This window comes from Lissotriton helveticus, chromosome 8, assembly GCF_964261635.1.
Source record: "Lissotriton helveticus chromosome 8, aLisHel1.1, whole genome shotgun sequence".
Lineage (NCBI taxonomy): Eukaryota > Metazoa > Chordata > Amphibia > Caudata > Salamandridae > Lissotriton > Lissotriton helveticus.
Window position 1 is genome coordinate 1,724,723,298 of NC_136069.1, and position 20,825 is coordinate 1,724,744,122.

Consider the following 20,825-nt stretch of genomic DNA (forward strand, 5'->3'; position numbering starts at 1 on the left):
TATGTCATCCCCCCTAAAGAACTCCTTAACTACATCTTTGGGGATGTACACCCTGGACTCTACCTGCACCGGCGTTGTGCTGCCACCAGAGGGAGGATGCTCCAAACTTTTCTCTTTTAGACTCATCTCCCTCAATTTCACTTCATGATCCATTTGGATTCTTCGCTCTTCCAGAGCCATTCTTTTGCTCTCAAGCTCCAGTTGGCCCTTCAATTTCAATTCTGCCAGCTTCATTTCATGATCCCTGGTTGCCTGTCTGTCTGCCAGCTCCTCTGGCGACAGGCCTCTGCCAAACCTATGAATGCTGTCTGGTCGCTCAATTACCACATTATTTCCAGGTGCATTCTCATCCTCAGGTGGATCCCTTGACTCCACCCAGGCTTTCAGGGCCTTGTAGAAATCCTCCTTGTTCTTGCACCCTGACCGTGGAACCTTGAGTTTTCTGCAAAAGAACGTTGATCCATCCCATTCTATCTCCAACACATCAGAGGCTACAGACTCTGCCCTATCCACACTGTTTGTGCCAGGCATGATTTCAACACTAGGGATCTTCTTTCAGCAAAGAAAAGAAATAATTAAAAAGTCTGTGGCTAAGTTACTGGACTGTAATCACTGTGCAATGGTCAGTAGTTAATGTAAGGACACTGCAAATGTAAATTTGTGATCCCACCGTTGCCACCAATGTTGAAATTGGGGGTCTCTGGTTGGCGCAGTGCAGCACTGGCGACAAGCAGGGACCATCTCTTCCAAGTCAGGGCAAAGGATTACCTTCAAGAACAACCCCTGCTCACCCTCTAGGTAGTGTGGCGCAAGCAGTCTAGGCTAATCTCTGGGGCACATGTGGTTAAACATTTGCAGTATCACACCAAACACCACTAACCCACCACACAATGACACCAAACTGTATTGTAGTAAAAATATACTCTCTCTATATATTCTTAGAAGCAGGCTTGTAAATACAGTTCAGTTACTTCAAAATGCAAGGTTCCAGTTACTCTCAGCAAAGTCACAGTGTTTAATCAGCTTGTTCTTCTTATTCCCCAAACACGATATTGTTTGGGGCTTTCCTGTTCAATGTTATCAAAAAGGCGGGGTTGCCTGCTGGGGGCCTTGGTGCGCCTCTGACGATCGAATGGGCCCGACCGGCCCGGGCTCGCGCTTCTGGCGGGAGCGGCGGCAGGTCAGTTCGAGTCCACCTCTCAGTGCGAGCCGCACGGCTGTGCGCGACTGGCTGGGGAGAGAGCGGGGGCCCTGGGAGCGTTCAACAAGCGGCTCCGAGGGCTGTGCTGATCAGAGGGCGGTGCGAGCGGGGCAGGCCAGATGCTCGCACCGCGGGGGCAACAACAGTACCTTTTCTAACTTGAACAGGGGTCGAGGCGGTCAGGTCACAGGTCGGCGCGGTGATCCTCATCGCGGTGTCTTCCTCCCTGGGTTGGAGCGAGCGGCGGCTCGGCTCGAGCTCGGAGGTTGGCGTTGCGGCGCGGGCCGGCTCACGCTGATAGAGCGCCTCGGGGTTCTCACAGAGGGGGCACACGCAGTGGGCGGCGATCCGCAGAGCACGTCACAGGCAATCCAGGCAGCGTTCTTGCACCACACGCCGCAGCTGTTTCTCGGACAGCGGCAGGCGATTTCAGGGGCACAAGTCACGGAGGGGTGCAAGCAGGCACCGGGCACGACCTCTCTTCACGTTGCGAGCTGCGGCTCGGGGCCAGTCACGGTGCTCGGGCCAGCGGGGCTGGTCTTTGCGATGCTTATTGGCCTAGCAGGCGCCAGTCACGGTGTTTAGAGGGATGGCAACACCCAGAGCTTGATGGAGAGCGCGATGGTCACAGCGCGCTCCGCTTTTCCTGGATAGGCGTGCTGGGGGAAAGCAGCGCTTCACAGCGGTTCCTCTGTCAAGGGGGCCCTCTGTCACTGTTCCTGGGGCGCTGGTCAGGGGGCAAGTTCCACAGCAAGCCCTTGGAGATCTTTAGCAGAGTTTGGCACAAAGTTCAATAAAAGCAAAAGTCTCTTGTAGTCTATTCTCTCCTCTCCTTCTGCAGCAAGGCACCAGACACAGGCCAAAGACAGCACTCCTCCTTGTAGTCTTCTTCCAGGTCCTTCACTTCGGGCAGAGTTTCTTCTGTAGCACAAACAGGATCTGAATTACAAGGAGCAGGGCTCCTACTTTTATACACAGTTTCTTTTGTTCTTACAGGCCAGGGGGGCCTTTGCATAACTGCTCTCAGCCCCTGAGCACTTGTTGGGGGTACTTCTGGCTTCTGCATTCAGTGTGAGGGCAGGCACATCAGACGCTCCCCAGGGGGGCGGAGCCAGCATTGTGAGGACAGGGGCAGCCAGGAGTACTTTGTCGACAGGTTTCGCCCTTCCTGGGACAGGTGCAGGCTGAGTCATCAGTCGCTCCCCAGGGGGGCGGAGCCAGCATTGTGGTGGCAGAGCACAGCCTAATGCATAGTCCAGGGAAACTCCCACCTCCCACTAAGGTGTAATCCTGGTATTCACCACTTGTCATCCCCCAGCCCTGTCACTTACACAACCCAGACAGTCAGATACACATCCAAGCAGAGGCGGGCTGAAATGGTTAGGCAAGCAAATGCTAGCTTTCTAAAAGTAGCATTTGCAAACACAGGATATTAAAATAAACTTTACTAAAAGAAGTATTTTATTATTCTGAGTTCAGGCATACTAAACACTAATTTCTACCATGTTCCCTGAGCCTGCTGGGATTATAGAGTGTAATAATTCTAGCAGCCCATCTGGCCTAAAGGGAACAGGTAGCCTTACAATAGTGAAAAACGAATTTGGCTGTAATTCACTATTAGGACATGCCACACACATCAGAGCATGTCCTACCTTACACTTACAATGCACCCTGCCCTCAGGCCTAACATAGGGGTGACTAATATGAAGTTAAGGGAAGGTTTAGAGGCTGGCAAGAGTGTGCACTTGCCCAGCCAGCATGACAGTACCAGACTGCATGCAGGTTCTGCAATGGCAGACCCTAGACACATTTTAAAAGGCTGCTTCTGTGGGTGGCGCAACCAGCTCTGCAGGCCCACTAGCAGCATTGGCATTTACAAGCCCTGGCACTCCTGGTGCACTTTACTAAGGACTGACAGTAAATCCAATGAACCAATCATGGACATCAATCACAGATACACTTTACAGTAGGGAGCACTTGCACTGCGGCACGGGTTGGCCGTGGCGCAGTGCCCTGAGTAGCGGACACCAGCAAAAACACCTGCGGCACATCAGCAAAAAGTGGAAGGGAAACTCACGCCAAGGTGCCAGGTCTAACAATAACTAAACACTTAGAAGGTCCCAAAAGCGAGACCTATTGGCTATGCCAATGCTTGTTGAGGTATGTGGGGAAAACCCCATGTCGTGGCATGATAGAATTTAGGGAAATGCAATAACCAAACATGACTGAGTAGTTTTAGGGCTGAGAGCTTTTATGCAAAATGAATAGAGATCAGACTATCAGAGTAGGTTTGTGCAATAAAAATGGCAACAGGAAATTTAAGTCTTGCTTTACTTTTTAAAAAGACTTGAGGTTTTCACAATAATTATCACTATTCTGATACACAAATTATTTGTAGACGAATGAAGCACAATAAATATTGTATATTGTAAAATACCAATTATTGTGTGTACGTTGTGTCTAGGGTTGAGGGCGGGCTCCAAGGATACACCCACTGTAGATGAGAGGGTTTCTGACGGGGTTCTCAGACTCCTGATGCTCCCATTTGAGAGAGGACTGCGAGACACCTGTTGTTCTTCTTTTCTCAAAAGATAGGGTGTTTTTTTATTTGTATTTGTTTTTATTAAGAACAATAGCAGGGCATATGAAAGACATACAGTACATATAATGGATACGATTTGGCATTGTGATCAACAGTGTCGTTACATACTTTAAGATGGTAAAAAACATCAGACATGCATGAAAATTGGCAAAGGTGTTTTCTTTTTAATTAAAGATATTTATTGCATTTCCTTAAATTTCTTAAAGCCCCCGCCACGCCACCCAACCCAAGAAGACAAATCATCTTACAATCAATTCATATCCAATAAGCATCGCAGAGTTAAATTTACCTGTTTACACAAAATATAGGGAGTAGGCGGAGCTTTGTGCATCTATCTTGAGGCCCTACCCTTTGTCTAGAATGTATTTACAACTATATGTATATGTTAACTTGGAGATTGAATCGTGTTTTGATTGTTGCTGGCTATGCATTACAAAGTGAATTATTTATTCAGTTTGAACTTAGAGGTTATGTAAATTTAATGATGTATCTGTTTTTGGAATGTGTTTAGTAAAAAGTGTTTATTCTTACTTTTTTCTTTACAGAAACGTAATGTTTTAATGGGAATGAATATAATATTTTCCTGAAGAAGGTGTTGGTTATTTATTAATTTGCCCACCGAAACGCGTCGATGCTCAAGCAAGGGATTATTACTCTAAGTCTGTGGAGGCAATAATTCTGACGGAGAATTGGAATATTGATCAGAATTGATCTCTGGATGACTTTTGTATTTTCCTTTGTGCAATAGGAACTATTTTTCCTTAGTGTTGTTCCCATTCTATCTTATCCTATTTTATTCTGTTTAGTTTTGTGCCTATGTGTTTTATACTGTTTTTAACAATATTGTACCTATGATAGGCTTGGATCATGTGCTCCCAATAAGCCTTAAATGTTTTTAATATCTGTTTGAATAAACTGTATGAATTTTTTTATATAATTTTCACATTTCCTCTTTGTTCATCACATTGTGTGAATTAAGGTTCTTTGATTAGAGTTTGCTGTGCATTGAATATATGTGATTTAAATTGCCCAAAGGGGATTTCATTTTTTGGCATTTGTCTTTACGGTACCCTACCCCTTTGGCTGTTGGGTCCCTCTCTTTTATTAGAGATACACAAAATTACATTCATCCCATGAAGAGTGCACCGAAAAAATAAGAAAGAAAGAAGCCCTATAAAATAACCCCCCTACCACCTATTGCCCTATCCTGGAGAAGAAAAGAAAAATCTCTCCCATCCCTCAACCATTGCAGAGATCCAGCCGAGAAAGGAGTTCACACCGTAGCCCTTTTTTTCATAGCGCCCTTGCCTTTTCGTGCATAAACTGACATCTCGTTGTGATACATGGTCATAAGGCGGGCAAGCCATGTGTTACATCCTTCCTTCACTTCTTTTTCCTTTCTTCCCCATCCTTACTCCTTTGTTACATCATCTGGTTCCTCGCCAGCCCTGGCATGTGCTATGTTTACTTTCCATTCACATTCCAGACTCTGCATGGTTTGTTTTATACTGGAATCTTGGGGAATATTAGCAAGAACCTCGTTAAAATTATCGCAGTTTTAGCAGCGGGAAACTGCTGCTAAAACGGCGATAATAGGCTTGCTAATATGCATTATAGAATTCCAATCTAACCTGGGCTTCTGTTAGAATTCTATAATGCATAATAGCAAGCCCATTATTGCCGTTTCAGCTGCAGTTTCCTGCTGCTAAAACGGCGATCATTTTAACAAGGTCCTTGCTAATATGCCCCCTTGTCTGTTGCCGAGTTGCATCTGGAGCTGTTTATGGATGGACTTACATTGCTGTGGTGAGAATAAACCTACTTCAAAATGTATTGAATATTGGACTCTTTTGTAACACCATTGTTGACTCGATTGATGGAAAGATCTAGCCAAGCCGTCGCCAGGCACAGTCTTAAAACCGTCACTGCAATTAACACAAATGCCTGTGCATGACTTGGGACTGCTTCACTAACCCCAAGTAGTACAAGTTGCAGGTTTAGTTCTATATCTAGACCCAGTCTTCCCTCCAGTAACTCAGTGATGTCCCCTATCAGTTCCCCAAGGCAGGACAGCTTGCAAACATGGGTCCCAAATCTACGCAGTATAAGTGACATCGGGGACACTGCACATTTTTAGTCCTGCCATATTTCGCTATTTTCCCCGGGGTGTAGTATAACATATAACTGGTTTTAAAGTGCTAAACTTGCAAATTTATTGAGGTTAAAATTGACTACGCGAGGTTCCGAGACTCAGAGAGGACATCTTTTCCTGCCTGGACCTTCTCCTGCCATCACTTTTCCTTCTTATCTATACCGTCTGGCATTAACAGGTTCAACAGCTGATAAAACATCCAATAGGGTTTTTCATTATCAGGGCCCTTTCGACCAGCTCAGTCCTGATAAACCCTTCGGGACCGCCTGCTTTTTTTCGCAAGAAATTCAGAATCTGAATATGTTTAAAGAGTTCATTATGCCCTAGATTAAAAGCGAGCCGTAGGGTCTCGCATGTGATTGTTTCCCCCCTCCTGAAATAAAACCCGCTAGCTTGTTTGGGCTACCCACTTCCCATCGATTCATGTGAGAGTCCCAGAACATTTCCGGAAGATTAGGGTTCTTGTGTAACGGGGTATAAACATGAAGCCGTCCAATAACCTACTTTCTACCAGACCACTGCCCAAATTTGAAAAGATCAGCGGAGTGTCTCGAATCTGACTCTTTTATAGTACCCATACTCAAGTTGCGGCCTGTGACCCCCCCATACCTCATCCCCAACCAGGAGCTCATACAGAGTTGGACAGTTCCATTGACCTCCCCTTTTATCCCAAACAAACAAGCCATCCATTGCAAGGCAGTGGCCCAGTAGTAAAGTGCAATATGAGATACCGCTAGCCCCCCACGCTATCTCGGAGAGTCAAATATTTGAGCCCCCTTCTCGACCAAGCACAAAAATCTAGAGACAAACCATCTTCAGCACATTAGTTCTTCCTATCAAAGACAAACGTAGGTTATTTATTCTTCCAAAATCCACTCTAGTTTTCAAATTATTGGATCCAGATTTGTCTCCACAATTTTGTCTACTTTTGGGTACTGTATTTATCCCCAAGTCGATAGCCCTTTCCGCCACAAGCCTATCCTCCAACTCCACCTCTCCATTCTTTATAATTTGAGTTTTGTCCTGGTTTAACAGGAAACCTGAACATTTGCCGTCCTCTATTTCTCTTAGTGCCATCCCCGGAGCTGGAGTAACTAGCACTAAGTCATCCGCGTAAGCCAAGATTTTTGTTTTCCAATCTTGAGCTCTACCAGGCAGTATTAATTTGTTATTTTCTATCCTCCTTATCAAAGGATCGATATACAGGGCAAACAGCAGGGGTGGCCCAGGACATCCCTGTCTTGTACCCCATTGTATCATTATCAGTTCCGACTGCACCCCCATCAGTGGGATACTTGATCTGGACTGATGATAGAGTGCCTTTAGGGCCAAGGCCAGTCTTTTCAATCAAGGTCTAGAGATAGGACCAGGAGAGCCTATTGAATGCTTTGTCTGCATCCAAGAGTATTAAAGCCATGGGGTCTCCCCTAACTGCGGTTGCGTCAGAAAGTGTAAAGACCCACCTAATGTAGTCTGTTGTTTCTCATCCTGGAATGAAACCATGCTGCCAAGGGGAGACGATTTTACTAATTATTCCAGAGAGCCTTGTCGCCAAAATGTTAGAATCGTTATTCATTAGAATAATCGTCAGATAAGAGCCTAATTCTAACGGGGACTTCCCTTTTTTAGGGAATACTATGATGATAGCTAAGGCCAAGGGCCCGGGTGGTTCCTCCCCTTCTTGCAGAAAAAGTTCCTACAAGTACTTTTTGAGGCTGGGGGATAAGATCTTATAAAACTCTCTGGGTATAATATTCCCATTGGGACCACATTTAAATACGATGTCATATCCTCAAGCCCCATTCCCACATCATTAGAGTATAACCTCTGGTAGAATCTCTGGAAGGCAGCCCTTATTCCAACTCGGTCAGATACCAATCCTACCAGGGGATCCCGAATTTCCGTTGATTGAGACTGAACTGTTTGCTGCCTAGTCTGAGCTGCAGAAAAAAAAACATCCTCTCACTGTATTGGTAGAATTGAGGTTTCTGTGCCACAAATTTATCTGCAGCTCACTGTGTCGAAATACTCACTATTGCTGCTTTTGCAGCGATCACCTTTATTTGTGCCATCTGAATATCTGTGCCCCATGCCACCGCATCTACCAACTTAGTCTCTGCAAGTGACAGCCTTTTGTACAAATTCCCCAGGCATCGCTTCTCTTTCTTTTTGATGGGCTCAGCTATACCGGGCTGTCTCCCCCTGAACCCCTGCCTTGAAAGAGTCCCAAATTATCCCAGCGGGAGCGCTGCCAGATTTTTTAACATAAAGGCGGGACTCCACTCCTGCATCCTCCTGATATATTCCTCAGCCAACAAAAGAGCCTGTTGAAAAGACGCGGACCGTAGTTGACCGGACTATCAGATAAAGGAACTTCCCGAACCAGCAGATTACGAGTTCTTGGGTGATAAAATAGTAATCCAACCTCGCATGCACTTGATGTGGAGCTGAAAAATATGTAAAGCCAGGATCAAAGAGACAATTCTCCCTTTAAACTCCCTCAAACCATGAGCTAACCTTATGTCCAATAAAGATCTAAGAACCTTGGGTTTACGACCTTTGTACAGTTTAGCCCCGTGTCCAACAGATCCATGTTCAGATTAATATTGAAATCCCCACACTTAAGCCGAAGTGGCCTTAAGACCAGCTCAAAGTTTAGCCGCTCAAATATTGTTGGGTCATCAAGGACTGACCCGTATACTGAACAAAATGTAAAATCCACTATGGGGAGCCGGCACTCCGTAATAGCCCATCGTCTTTACTCATGCTCCCGAACGTGACGGAGAGTACCCCCACCTTCCAAGCCAAAATTGCCACCCTTGTGTGCGTGCGTCTGTGAAGCACTGCGTAGCACTCAATATCCAGTCCAGAACCTTTTTTCTTGGCCACTCGATGCACATCTCCTGCAAGCAAATAATGTTTGCTTTGAGATATTGTATATCTATGGCCACACTGTGTTTCTTGATCGGGTTAGTTAAACCACATATGTTAATCGTTGTAGTCCACAGATTACTCATTCTTAGTGTGTAGAAAAGAAACCAGTATTCCACCTGGTATACTTTATCCATCTACTTTTTACGTAAATTTCCCTGTCTACTTGTGTATCCCACCCCCCCCCCCCAAGCCCTGCCCCAACCCACCCTTCACCCCCACCCACCCGCCCCACCACAATCAAGCAAGTAGGTCAAACATGACCCTAGTGATGCCACCCACTGCCACTCCTCCCCGAGGTGCCCACGGGCTCCTCCCACATGTAAAAGACATAAGAGAGAAAGTAAAGAATAGAAAGATTTGGTTTAAGGAGTACAGAGTCGAAGAAGAAAAGCCCCAACTCAGTGTCCTTGGGATCCAGACTACAGCTGTTCTCCCAGAGATAAAGCCATAGAAGTTTCCTTTATAGTCCGACGATCCCGGACCCTCCTTTGATCTCCTTCAGGAACACCTGGGCTTTGATTTTAAATGTGTAGATCCGCATCTTCCTTTTAGAGATGACCTTGAGCCAGGCCGGATTCAATAGAAATGCCTCACAGCCGAGTCCCTGAAAAGGTGAGATCAGCTGGCGCAGCCGCTACCACCTTCCCACAGTGGTATGGCAAAAGTCTGGACAGGCGAGGAAGGTATGGCCCTCAAAGGTACGCTTGGCTTCTGGTCTTGCCTTGTCAAATATAGCTTGTCGAAGGAGGAAATTGCCAAAAAAGACCGGGATTGCCCAGGACCTTTCAGGTTGTTGTGTAGCTTGATTTTTCCTGAGCATCATTGGAAACGATGGGCACATTGCACCTCAAACTTCCAGTCCCACTGAGGGAGGTCAGGGAAATCTCCCTTAAGGGGATCCACCATGAAAGATCTAATGTCATTCCCCTCGATGTTTTCTGCTAGTCCTAGGAACCTTAAGTTGTTTTAGCGCTGGAGATTCTCAAATTCCTTGAGCTTCCACATCACATGCATCATTGGTGAATCCTGTGCCTCCTTGTGGTTTTGCAGTTTTTCAATTTCTGCCTCTACCGCTCCAGCCCTTCCACGGGGGTTACTATTTCCTCAATTTTCGAGCAAGCCTTACTAATTTTCCAAATTGCCAGCAGCAGGTTCTTCGTGGCCCTACGATTCTCCAGCCATGCTTCCCCTTGCATTTGTTTTAGGGTAGAATAAATGAACGTGATAGAGGGAATATCTGCAGAGCCTGAGATATTGCCGAGCCCGGCATGGAGTGTGCCCTTTGCCCCCCCCCATCTTCATTGTAGACCTGCCTTGTGGCAAAGTAATCCCACTTCAACTTACTGGCAATGCTAGTAACAGTGGCTTGGCTAATTCTGCTTGCCCTGGTTTTCTTTCTCCATTTCTGGGTAGAAGGTTTACCATGACTACCCCCTGGAGTGGCCACTGAGGCCCCAGTTCCAGACTACTCTTCAGGTAAACGGACACTTGACACCAACAACTCAGACTCATCCGTTAAAGACAAAATGATTACCCAAGCTCTGGGGACCCCAGTTCCTTCCTGATATTGGCTTCCAGCCGACAGGTCCCAGGGAATATAGGTCGAGCAAAAAGTTCAAGGTTTACAGCTACATCTTGGAAAGACGAGTTCTCCCTTTTTCCAGTGATCTCAAGCCCAGAGGCCTTCTCTTGGACCCTTCTCCCACCAGATTGCTCTGCACAAGCACACCTGTACCAGCTCCAGCTGGCTTACCTCCTCGAGGCTGCAACATTGTTTCATTGTACTCCGACGCAAAGAGAGCGCTGATTTGCACCCCACCCGCCAATCAAGCTTTTCCAAGAGTAGTGGGGGTGCTCTCTGCTTTAGAGTCACTAGAGTACAGCCTCGGTACCGTGGCAGCTGACGAGAAGACCTCCACTATTGAGGGCTGCTTAGACCCCCCCCAGTTTAGTGCTGGCTTTCCATGCCGTTTGCCTCTTTTTACTCACGTTCTCAAGCCCTTCCTTTGCTGGAGCAGCAGCGTCCTCCGCTTGCTAGCCGGCACACCACGATGTGGCTGAACTGAAGTCCGTCCTGTATCAGGAGCGTCCTTCCCTGCGTTGCTGGGTTTCAGAGGCATTTTTTTGTAGGAGACGCTGCCGGAGCCTCCCGCGCAAAGCACGGACCATGGATTCAACCAAATGGAATGCCGCTGCCACAGCAACTTATGGCCCTTGGAGCGAGAGGCCACTCCGAAACCAGAACCAAGCAAAACCAGAAAGGTATGTCTCTTCCACCATATCACCCCCTCTTCTTCCCCTAACTGACGGGTCAGTTCTTTCACCATCTTTCAGCCATTAGGGCTAGTGTCTCAGGGAGCAGCTAGTGCGGCGGTCAAGCAGACACCATCTTGCTTATTCAATGGGGTGTTACAGATACTTTCTCTTGAGGCTTAGGTTGTCTAAATGGGTGTGCTCCCAAAATTAGAAGGGATCACAACATGACCATACCTTGTTCCCTTACCACACAATCTTTGTCCACCATTGCGGCACCTCTCTTGCTGGCCTTAACTCTCTCTGTATCTCTTTGGATGGACAAACACACCAGCAAAGCCTCCTACATGGTCACTCATTTACATTTACCAGCTTCCGTCCCTTGTCCCTTGCTGCCGGTACTCCCTCTGACCTCCCCCTACTCCTTTTTGCTTGAGCCCCCTTCCTTTGGCCCTGATCCCATTCTCCTGTTGTTTTCCCAGTTTGACCTCTCCATGCTTTCCTTCTCCAAACTTTCAAAGCTCTTCCATTAATATCCCTCAAAGGACCTCATCCCTTTTATGTCCCTTTGGCCATCATCATCTAATTCATCCTCCTCAATTCCCCTCAGTCACCTCCTTCATTCCCAATCATCTCCCTGCTTTTGCCTCTCACAGCGAGCACTGCTGAACCCCGCCTTATCACAAGCTCTCCCAGCCCAAAGTTCCACCAGCTTGGTGCCCCTTAAATCCTCCTCTTCCCTCCAGTGACCCTTGCTCTTCCCCACCTTCCTCTTCTCTCCCCCTTTTGATTCCATATTTTCCCTTCAATCTTCCAAAATAATTGGATCCTGGTTCAGATCCTGTTCCATTTCTCCGGCATTCATGTCAACCTTTTGCCCCTATCCCACCTTTCTGCTGCTGTTCACATCCTAACACCTTACCTTGAGCGACCTCATACCTGATCTTGAAACTTCTCCCTTGTCTTTCTTGTCCTCTCCGGCTCCTCTCTTCCCATCGCCTTCACCGTCCCTTTCTGCAGCATTCTGTTGACCTTATCCATTGTTTACTGCCTTCTCTGTGCTCTCTCTATTCTTTCCTGCTTTTCCTACAGAATTTTTTTTACCTGTGCCATCATCGTGCCCAGGCAGGTGGGCCCAGCCTTCCTTCCTGGAGCTGCTGGCTCCATCACACTGTCACCCTCTGTAGTTAGCTTGTATTCTACTGCATTTAGTCCGCCTTCATAAAGACCCCGCTCAGTTCCGTTGGTTCCCTTTATGACCTGCAGCGAGTATTATTTTTATTTATTTATTTCATTTATAGGGCGCACAGCTACCCAACAAAGGGTTTTCCGGCGCAACAGATCCCGATATGATAAGCTATGGCATGCTAGATATTGAATAGCCAGGCTTTTATGGCCTTCCTGAATTTTACGTAGTTCAGCTCTGTTCTCAATGTCGGTGGCATTGAGTTCCAGAGAGATGGTCCAAGAACTGAGAAGGACTTACCACCCATGCGCGCCAGTTTGAATTTTGGAATTACAAAATGATTGGTCGTGGAGGACCGCGGAGTCCTGGTGGGGCGATAGGGGCGCACCAGGTTCTGCAGGTATTTAGGGGGAGTGTTAGTGGAAATTCTATGCATAAAACAAAGTTTTGAATTTGACTCTGTTCTCAACCTTTAACCAATGAAGTTTCCTGATATATTTGGTGGTAGGTGTAGAGAATGGAATTTTACATAACAGTCGTGCTGCTGCATTCTGTACAGTCTGTAGTCTGCGGACAGTGGCCTTATTTGCCCCCAGGTACAAGACATTACCGTAGTCGAGCCTTGATGTCACTAAAGCATTGACTACGTTTTTTTTAGAATTTTCCGGTAGCATCCAGCATATCTTTTTTAGCCACTTTAAGATGGCAAAACAAGTGGCAGTGGTTTTTATCGTTTGTTGGTGAAGGTTGAGCGAGTCATCAATAATGACTCCCAGATTGCGGGCATTTGTGACCGGTATGGGGGGAGTACCCATTTCAGAGGGCCAGTGCTGGGGGCCCCATAACTCTTTGTTTTTCCCCAGCAGGATTAACTCAGTTTTTGCGCCGTTTAATTTAAAAAAAAAATGTATTCATCCAATTCGAGATGTTTCTGAGTCCAAGTTGCAGAGCGGAGGGAGTGCTTGCATCTGCTGATGAAAGAGAAAAGAGCAACTGAGAATCATCAGCGTATGAGAACATCAAAAGTCCTGTTTCCTCCACTAATTTAGCTAAGGGGCTCATGTAAATATTAAAGAGTAACAGGCTCAAAATTGAGCCCTGAGGTACTCCATGTTTGAATGACTTGATGTCTGAACTGGAGGTTTGTGAAAAGATTTGAAATGTTCGATCTTTTAGTAGTGATTTAATCCAATCGAGAGCCCTACCTCGAATGCCTATAGAATGGAGTGTCTGGGCAAGGATAGCGTGTGAAACGGTATCAAATGCCGCGCTGAGGTCGAGCAGCACAAGTGCTACCGTTTCACCCTGGTCCACCATGCGGTGAATGTTTTCAGTAACGCCCAGCAGGGTGGTCTCAGTGGAGAATCCTGAACGGAAACCAGATTGATGAGAGGGAAGTAAGTCATGAGTAGAAATAAAATCAGTAAGGCATTGATGCACATGCTTTTCCAGTATTTTAGCAAAGGTGGGCAACAAGGAGATGGGACGAAAATTAGATGGCAAATTGGGGTCAGCTCCAGCTTTCTTCAGGAGTGGATGGATCATGGCATGTTTCCATTCACTAGGTACGGTTGCCTCCAGTAGCGATGAGTTCAAAAGATCTGTAATTATTGAAAAGACATTGCTACTGAGTAACTTTAGGATTGTGCATGGCAGTGGATCTTTCGGTGAGCCTGATTTAATAGTTTTGAGCAGGCTCTGAACCGTGTCAGGATTTAACAAGGGCCATTCTTCCAGTGTACCAGCCGCCGCCTCCACTGAGGTGAAACCCTCTACAGTGCTGGTATCCCCATGGGAGTAGGGGGTATCCCACTGGATGTAGCCGGGGTTACTGGGGGAGTTTTAGTGGGATCTTGATTTATATCTGAGTGAATTAAGTCAAATTTGTTCATGAAATAGGCGGCCAAAAGATCACATTGCGTGTTGTTAAGGTCTGGTGGGGATTGTGATGTATTTGAACCAGCCAACTCCCTCACCAAATTAAAAAGTGTTTTTGATTGCTCCAGTGCATTTGTGATGTTAGTGCTGACATATTCAGATCTTGCTATACTGCACATTTTTTGGTATTTTGTGAGTTGGATTTTATATTTGTACTTATCTTCGGGGGAATAATATCTTCTCCATAGCCTTTCCAGATTTTTACATCTAGTTTTTTCATTTTTTAGTGCGTCATTAAACCAGGGGGCTGGGCATCGGTGAGGGTTTTGTTTTAATTTGGTTATAGGCAAAGTGTGATCGATGGCTGCTAAGAGCCAGCTCTGAACTGCGGTCGAAAGCTGCTGAACTGTGGGCTTAGTCCTTGGGTCGTGATTTTCTAGGAAAGCATTAAGACTCTCCATGTCTACTTGCTTCCATTTTCTAATGCACTTATTTGGTGCTTGGATGTAATCTTTATTAATTATTTCATCCTGAAGTGTGAATTTGACCATGTAGTGGTCTGACCAGGGCAAGGGCAGGGCAGGGTACATATTGATATTATTAAGATTAGAGAGTATGGGGTCTAGCAGATGGCCTGCACGATGTGTTGATCCTGAATTTTTCAATATCAAATTAAGAGAAGCTAGGTCCCCAATCAGACATTTAGCCAGGGAACAGTTATCATCCTCTAAGTGTAAATTAATTTCCCCCAGGATGGTGAAGTTGGCAGTTTTCATCGCCAGTGGGCCAATAAGATCTAAGAGATTGGTCAACCATTTGGACGCCGACCCTGTGGGTCGATAGACCAAAACTCCTGAGAGGGTGAAATTTGGGGCCAGTGAGAGTTTGAAAGTTGCAGCCTCGCATCCGTCCCAGCTAAGGGGTTTGAAATCGCAACCGTAAGTTCTTTTAAATATAATAGCTATTCCACCCCCAGGTTTCTTATCGCGATCTTGTCTAACTATCGCATATGTATCTGGGAGTGCCATGGCTATATCCGGTCCTGAGCTTTCCTTGAGCCAGGTCTCGGTCAGAAATAAGGCATCTGGTGTTTCATCCATTAAGATGTTAAATATTTCCGTTCTATGCATTGGTAGGGAGCGGCTATTTAGGCTGAGGAACGAAAAAGGTTGAAATATAGATGACATAGGTAGTTTGGGGGGATTTGCCTTAGAGGCTTTTGTTCCTACAGGATCAATAGGCAAAAAGCAGTTTTGGCATGTATCTTTCTCCCATCCCATCTTAAGCAGTCTACATGCAGAAGGTCTCACTGGTTGTAAAGTCTTCATGAAGGCAGACGTATACTTGCTACATGTGGGGATTCTAGCCTGAGTTAAGGGAATTACCTGAGTTGTAGTGGTGCCAGACACATGTGGAGCGGCCATGGCCCAGAGGCACGTCCGAGACGCGGACGAGCGCAGACGGGCTGGCTCAGGCGTGACTCCGGCGCTGATGAGGCGCGTCCGCAAACGCGACCGCTAGCCCGGTAGGCGGACGTATCCTTAAGTAGAGGACGCTAGAGCACTCTCACTGCTCTAGCCCCTCACTCAATATGGCCGCCGCTCTAAACCTTAACTCCCGGTCAACAGTATGAATGGTGCAGCACAATGATATTGCACCCCAATCCATCCATGAAAGGAAGTTGGTAGCAGCCTGGCAGGCAAGCAACACACACACATTCCTGCTGGCTGAATTCACCTTTAGGGAATTCAACTCTCGCTGTCTAGGCTTGAGAGTTGCCCTGCTAGTCAAGGCACCTTGGCTTGGGTCTCCCTCCCATTTTTTGCTGTTGCCTCATGTGTTTTTGCTCGTGTTTTATGCTTTGGGCACTGTGGCACTGCTGTCCAGTGCCACAGTGCAAGTGCTCCCTATGGTAAATTGATGTATGGATTAGTGATTCCATGATTGCTTGGTTTGGTTTACTCGTCAGACCCTAGTACAGTGCACTGAGTGTGCCGAGGGCTTGTAAATCCAAATGCTGCTGGTGAGCTTGCAGCACTGCTTGTGCCACCCACATAAGCAGCCTGTAAAAGTGTGTCTCACGTCTGCCATTGCAGAGCCTGCGTGCAGTCTGGTACTGCCATGTTGACTGTGCAAGTGTATCCACTTGCCAGTCCCTAAGCCTTCCTTTTTCTTCATATTAGTCCCCCCTATGGTAGGCCCAAGGGTAGGGTGCATTGTAGGTAAAAGGTAGGACAAGCCCTGATGTGTGTGACATGTCTGAATAGTTAATTGCAGCCCTTTTCTTTTTTCACTTTTGCAAAGCTACCAGTTCTCCATAGGCCACAATGGGTAGTTTGATTATTACAGCCTATAATCCTAACTGACTCAGGGAACATTGTAGAAATTCGAGTTTAGTATGCCTGAACTCAGAATGATAAAATGCATCTTTTAGTGAAGTGGTTTTAACATTCTGTGTTTGAAAATACCACTTTTAGAAAGTAGGTATTTTCTTGTCTAACCATCCAAGCCTGCCTTTGCTAGGGTGTGTATTCCTTGTCTGGAGTTTGAGTGACAGGGGCTGGGGGATTCCATGAGATAGGGTGAGTCAGCACAAGGCTGAATAGCGAGATCTGGATGCAGATGGGAGGGAGGAGTTGCACCTGGGACCTGAATAGAGCTGTGCCTTCTCTCCACAATGCAGGCTCCACCTCCTGTGGTGTGTCTGATGTCCCTGCCCTGCACTGTGAAAGGAAAGAAGGAGTCATGTAATCAGAGTGCTCCAGGACTGACCAGAACTGGTTTGGACTAGGCAAAGGCATCTCTGCCTTCAGAGAACAAAGAGAAACTGTGTATAAAAAGGGGGACCCATACCCCAGAATTGTTGATCACTTTTTGGAAACAAGAAGAAACCTTTGCTGAGGAGAGGAACCAGAGATACTGATTAGAGACTATCCCTAAGCCTGAGGGATTGGCCTGCAGTGGTTGCCTGACTGCCAAAGAGAGGAGAGAGGAACTTTGTGTGTACTTTCATCAACTTGTGAAGGATCTCCAAGGGCTTGAGGAAGAGCTTGCCTCCTGCCTAAAGTCTCAGGGATACAAGATTTCACTCCTTCTGCTTGCCTGCACCTAGAAATGCAGTTTTAGCTGCTGCAGAAGGAGCTTGCAACACCGATGCCGGCAAGCGATGTCGTCTGATGCACCAAAGCCGTGAGCACTGCTCCAACATGCACCACAGACCGGCCGCCGTGCCACATCGACGCCAGCGAGCGATGCTGTAACCTGCCCGAAGGCGTGAGCGTGCTCCGACTTCTGCTGTGGTCCTGACGCCGGCTGCTGGGCGGAATCGCCTCCAAAGCCGATATCAACATCGCGGAGCCGATCCTTGACGTGGGTGACCGAGAATCCATCGATAGCACGACATCGTAAGGAACATTGGTTTGGGTGCCATTGTGACATGACCTCCCGACGCAGTAAGGTACCGTTGTCTCACCTACCCTGCGCTGCAGTAAGGAACTGAGTCTACACCTCCCCTGGGGTCGTAAGGAACCGATGACGCACAGTGCCAAATAAGCCGCACCTCCCAGACCCCGTAAGCTGCCTTTGGTTTTTCATTGCTTTTCCAAGGTACTGTTCTTTGGTGGTCTGTTTGACTCCAGCCCCGACGCTGCGCACCTCACGGTCGGCGCCGTACTTTGGGATTTCTCCTGTTACGACGTTGTGATAACTCACTTTGGAGTTATCGGTTGCTAGTGACTGATTTAAGTGAACAACCTATTTTTAAGCATATCTTGAGTACAGTGTTGTGGATTTTTGTTGTTTGTGGTCTTGTGTTAATTCAATATGAAAATACTTATTTTTATACTACAACTTGTGTGGTGTCCATCTGTAGTGTTGTCTGGGTTACTGTATGTGTTCACAAATGCTTAACACTCTTCTTCTATGATAAGCCTGTCTGCTCATTCCAAGCTACCAAGGGGGTGAGCAGGGGTTATTTTAGGAGTGTACCCCCTTTACCCTGACTAGACGCAAGGGTCCTTATTTGGATGAAGGTACCTACCTCTGCCAACTAGAGACCCCCAAATCTAACATGCCCCAAGCAGATGAAAGCTAGGAAACAACATGTCCTTTGGAACAACCACAAAGTAAACAGGTGGCAGCTAGGAGGCCAGAGCGGGAAGAAGATGCCTGTACCCAGACAATTTTTTATTTTGGTCAATTGAGATTATTTATCCAAAATGAAAATAGTATTTCATCGCGACATTTCTGCAGTTATAAAAAACCTGGCAAGCAAATATTCAGCTGCTTAGCTGATCTAACTGTTTAACGGCTGCAAGGGTTGGCGATATTAATCTTGGACAGTTTTTGCCCTCAAGCTGTGCTATGCAGCTGCATAAGTTGCATTGTCTTTGGTGATCTCTTTGATTTTCATTAAACCACTTAATGAATAGTCTTTATTGTTACATTTATTAAAATTGTTACAATATGCAGGAGTCATAGCTAAATATGGTACTTTAGTAAAAACCTGACTTATGTACAAGAGATTAGGATAAAAATCTAGTGCATCATCAAACATAAAGTAAAGGACCGATAGCCAAAAGTGCACGTGCGGGTGCGCAATATAGATTTGGGATCTATCCTAGTACTAACCCTGTTAGGAAAGAGTCTGTTTTCGTGTGGAGGAAGGCTGAGGGTCCAGTTGCTGGGGCTGTGGGTTGGTTGTGTACAGAGATGTTTGCGCCTGTAGCCTTTCTGAGGGTCCTCTCTATGCCTTGGATGTACTTTACAGTTTGAGAAATTGGTCTCTGGTCCGAGGCATGAAAGCGGCCAGAATGGCTTCTCTGCAGCTGCGCTCCCCTTGCAGGTTCAATTGCGTGTTCAGTCATTTGTGCCGTATGTCTAGGGGGGTCTCACAGGGGCAGATGGTGTGGATCATGTTTCCAGCTGCGAGGCCACATAGCCGACAGGTCGTGTCCCCTTCTGACCACAACCAGGGTCCATTGTGCGGTTGCGATGGTAAAGAACCCAAGTGGCAAGACAGGAATCAGCTTTTGATCCTCAGGTTTAAAGCTTCGCCCGGGTACTGTCCATGGTGACAGTGAATGTGACTGCATGTCTTTCCATTTCAGTTGTTTGGGTGCACGCCTTGTATAGTTTTTGACTATTCAATATGGTGTGTTCGTACTGCTCCTTTGCTGGATTTACTTTTATAGTGAACTGGTTTGTGTAGGTGCCTGTAAATGCCTCCAGTTATCTTTGGCGGTGCCGTGGAGTTGTTGAACCTTTTGCAGATGGTGCACTGCCTCCTGTACCAGGCTTACTATTGTTTCAGAGGACCATTTAATTATTTTTAAATTGATTGAAAATATGGACCCTACTACTTCTGCTCTGCAGTTACTCTCTGTGAGAGTTATGGCAAATTCCAGCTCCTGGGGTAGATGATCACTTTTGGGCTTTGAGCCCATTTTAAAGGAGAGAACTGAGTGTAGTAGGGGAAGAGATACCAAGGTGTAGTCTATTAGTGAGGGTCCAGATTGAGAGTGAAACGAGAGGACTGGGGGATGTCTCTGTTGGTGCGGCCATTTAGAACATGCTGACCCAAATCCTGACCAGGGTTAGGTCCATTTGATCCTGTCTGCCTGTGCTGATTTGGTTTTGTTAGGGGATACTCCACTCCCGTTCCTGAGTAGCAGTGACTTCTCTCCTCATGGACGCGTCATATTGAAGTCCGCTGTCACTGTTAGTGGGGTGCCTGGTGATGTCCTTCCAGTTGGATGATGTGTTCTATCAGCTTTTTTACAGCTCGCCGTGATCTTTCCGTGCTGGTGGCTCGTACATGTTCTCAGCACGAGGTCCTGTTCCTTCCCTTAGTTACAAGAGATGGAAGCTGTATCTGGAGTCTCTCTTGTTCTGTTGTGTTCTTGCTCCTCACTTTAAGAGCTGTTGATAAATATACTCCTAAGCCACCTTTCCAACCAACAAATATTGGGTCTTAGGTGGCCAGGACCGAGGAATGAGTAAATCCTGGCATTAATAAATACCGGAATTGATATTAGTTCTGATGCCCAAGTTTCCTGGAGCGCTACGATTGAGAATGTGTGGAAATAACTCCGTGTTTCGGGGTCACTGATCTTGTCCTTCAGACCAAGGATATTCCAACGAGCAGAGTCTTAAGTTGTCATTAAACCGCTTAGTGAGAACATATTTTACTCTTCTATCCCGCCTGTTGATAAATGTGAACTCAAAAACATCCAAAATATGTTTTCAAGTAAGCTACATGTGACCTTGAAACTGACCTGGGAATGTCAACAGTGTTAACCAGGTTGGGGTTTGTATATTGGGTCAGATTTCATGAGTGGACAGCAGAGTTTACTTTTGATGTGCTTGACTCACTGCTCAATATCAAATGCTTATTTGTATGTGTTAAAATTCACAATTTTGTCACTCACAAATGTACGCAATATGATGTTTCTGGCACTGTGGATTTTTCAGTGTTTAGTCTAATAATCTCCTAAAATGGACTTTAAAGAATGAGCAGGTTTTGCAAGCAGTGCTGGTTTCCTGTCACATGTTATGGTAAGTGTATCCGCAAAGCGCACTGTCACCTGCGAGGGATCCTGGCACTGAATAGTCGTGTGTG

At 46.4% G+C, this 20,825-nt stretch overlaps 1 protein-coding gene across 1 annotated transcript in view; it reads left to right on the forward strand.

Annotated features, from left to right (window-relative positions):
• Positions 1–20,825, forward strand: part of LOC144774154 (NACHT, LRR and PYD domains-containing protein 12-like) — a 1,547,343-nt gene that overhangs the window by 966,588 nt on the left and 559,930 nt on the right. The gene's annotated exons all lie outside the window — the stretch shown is intronic.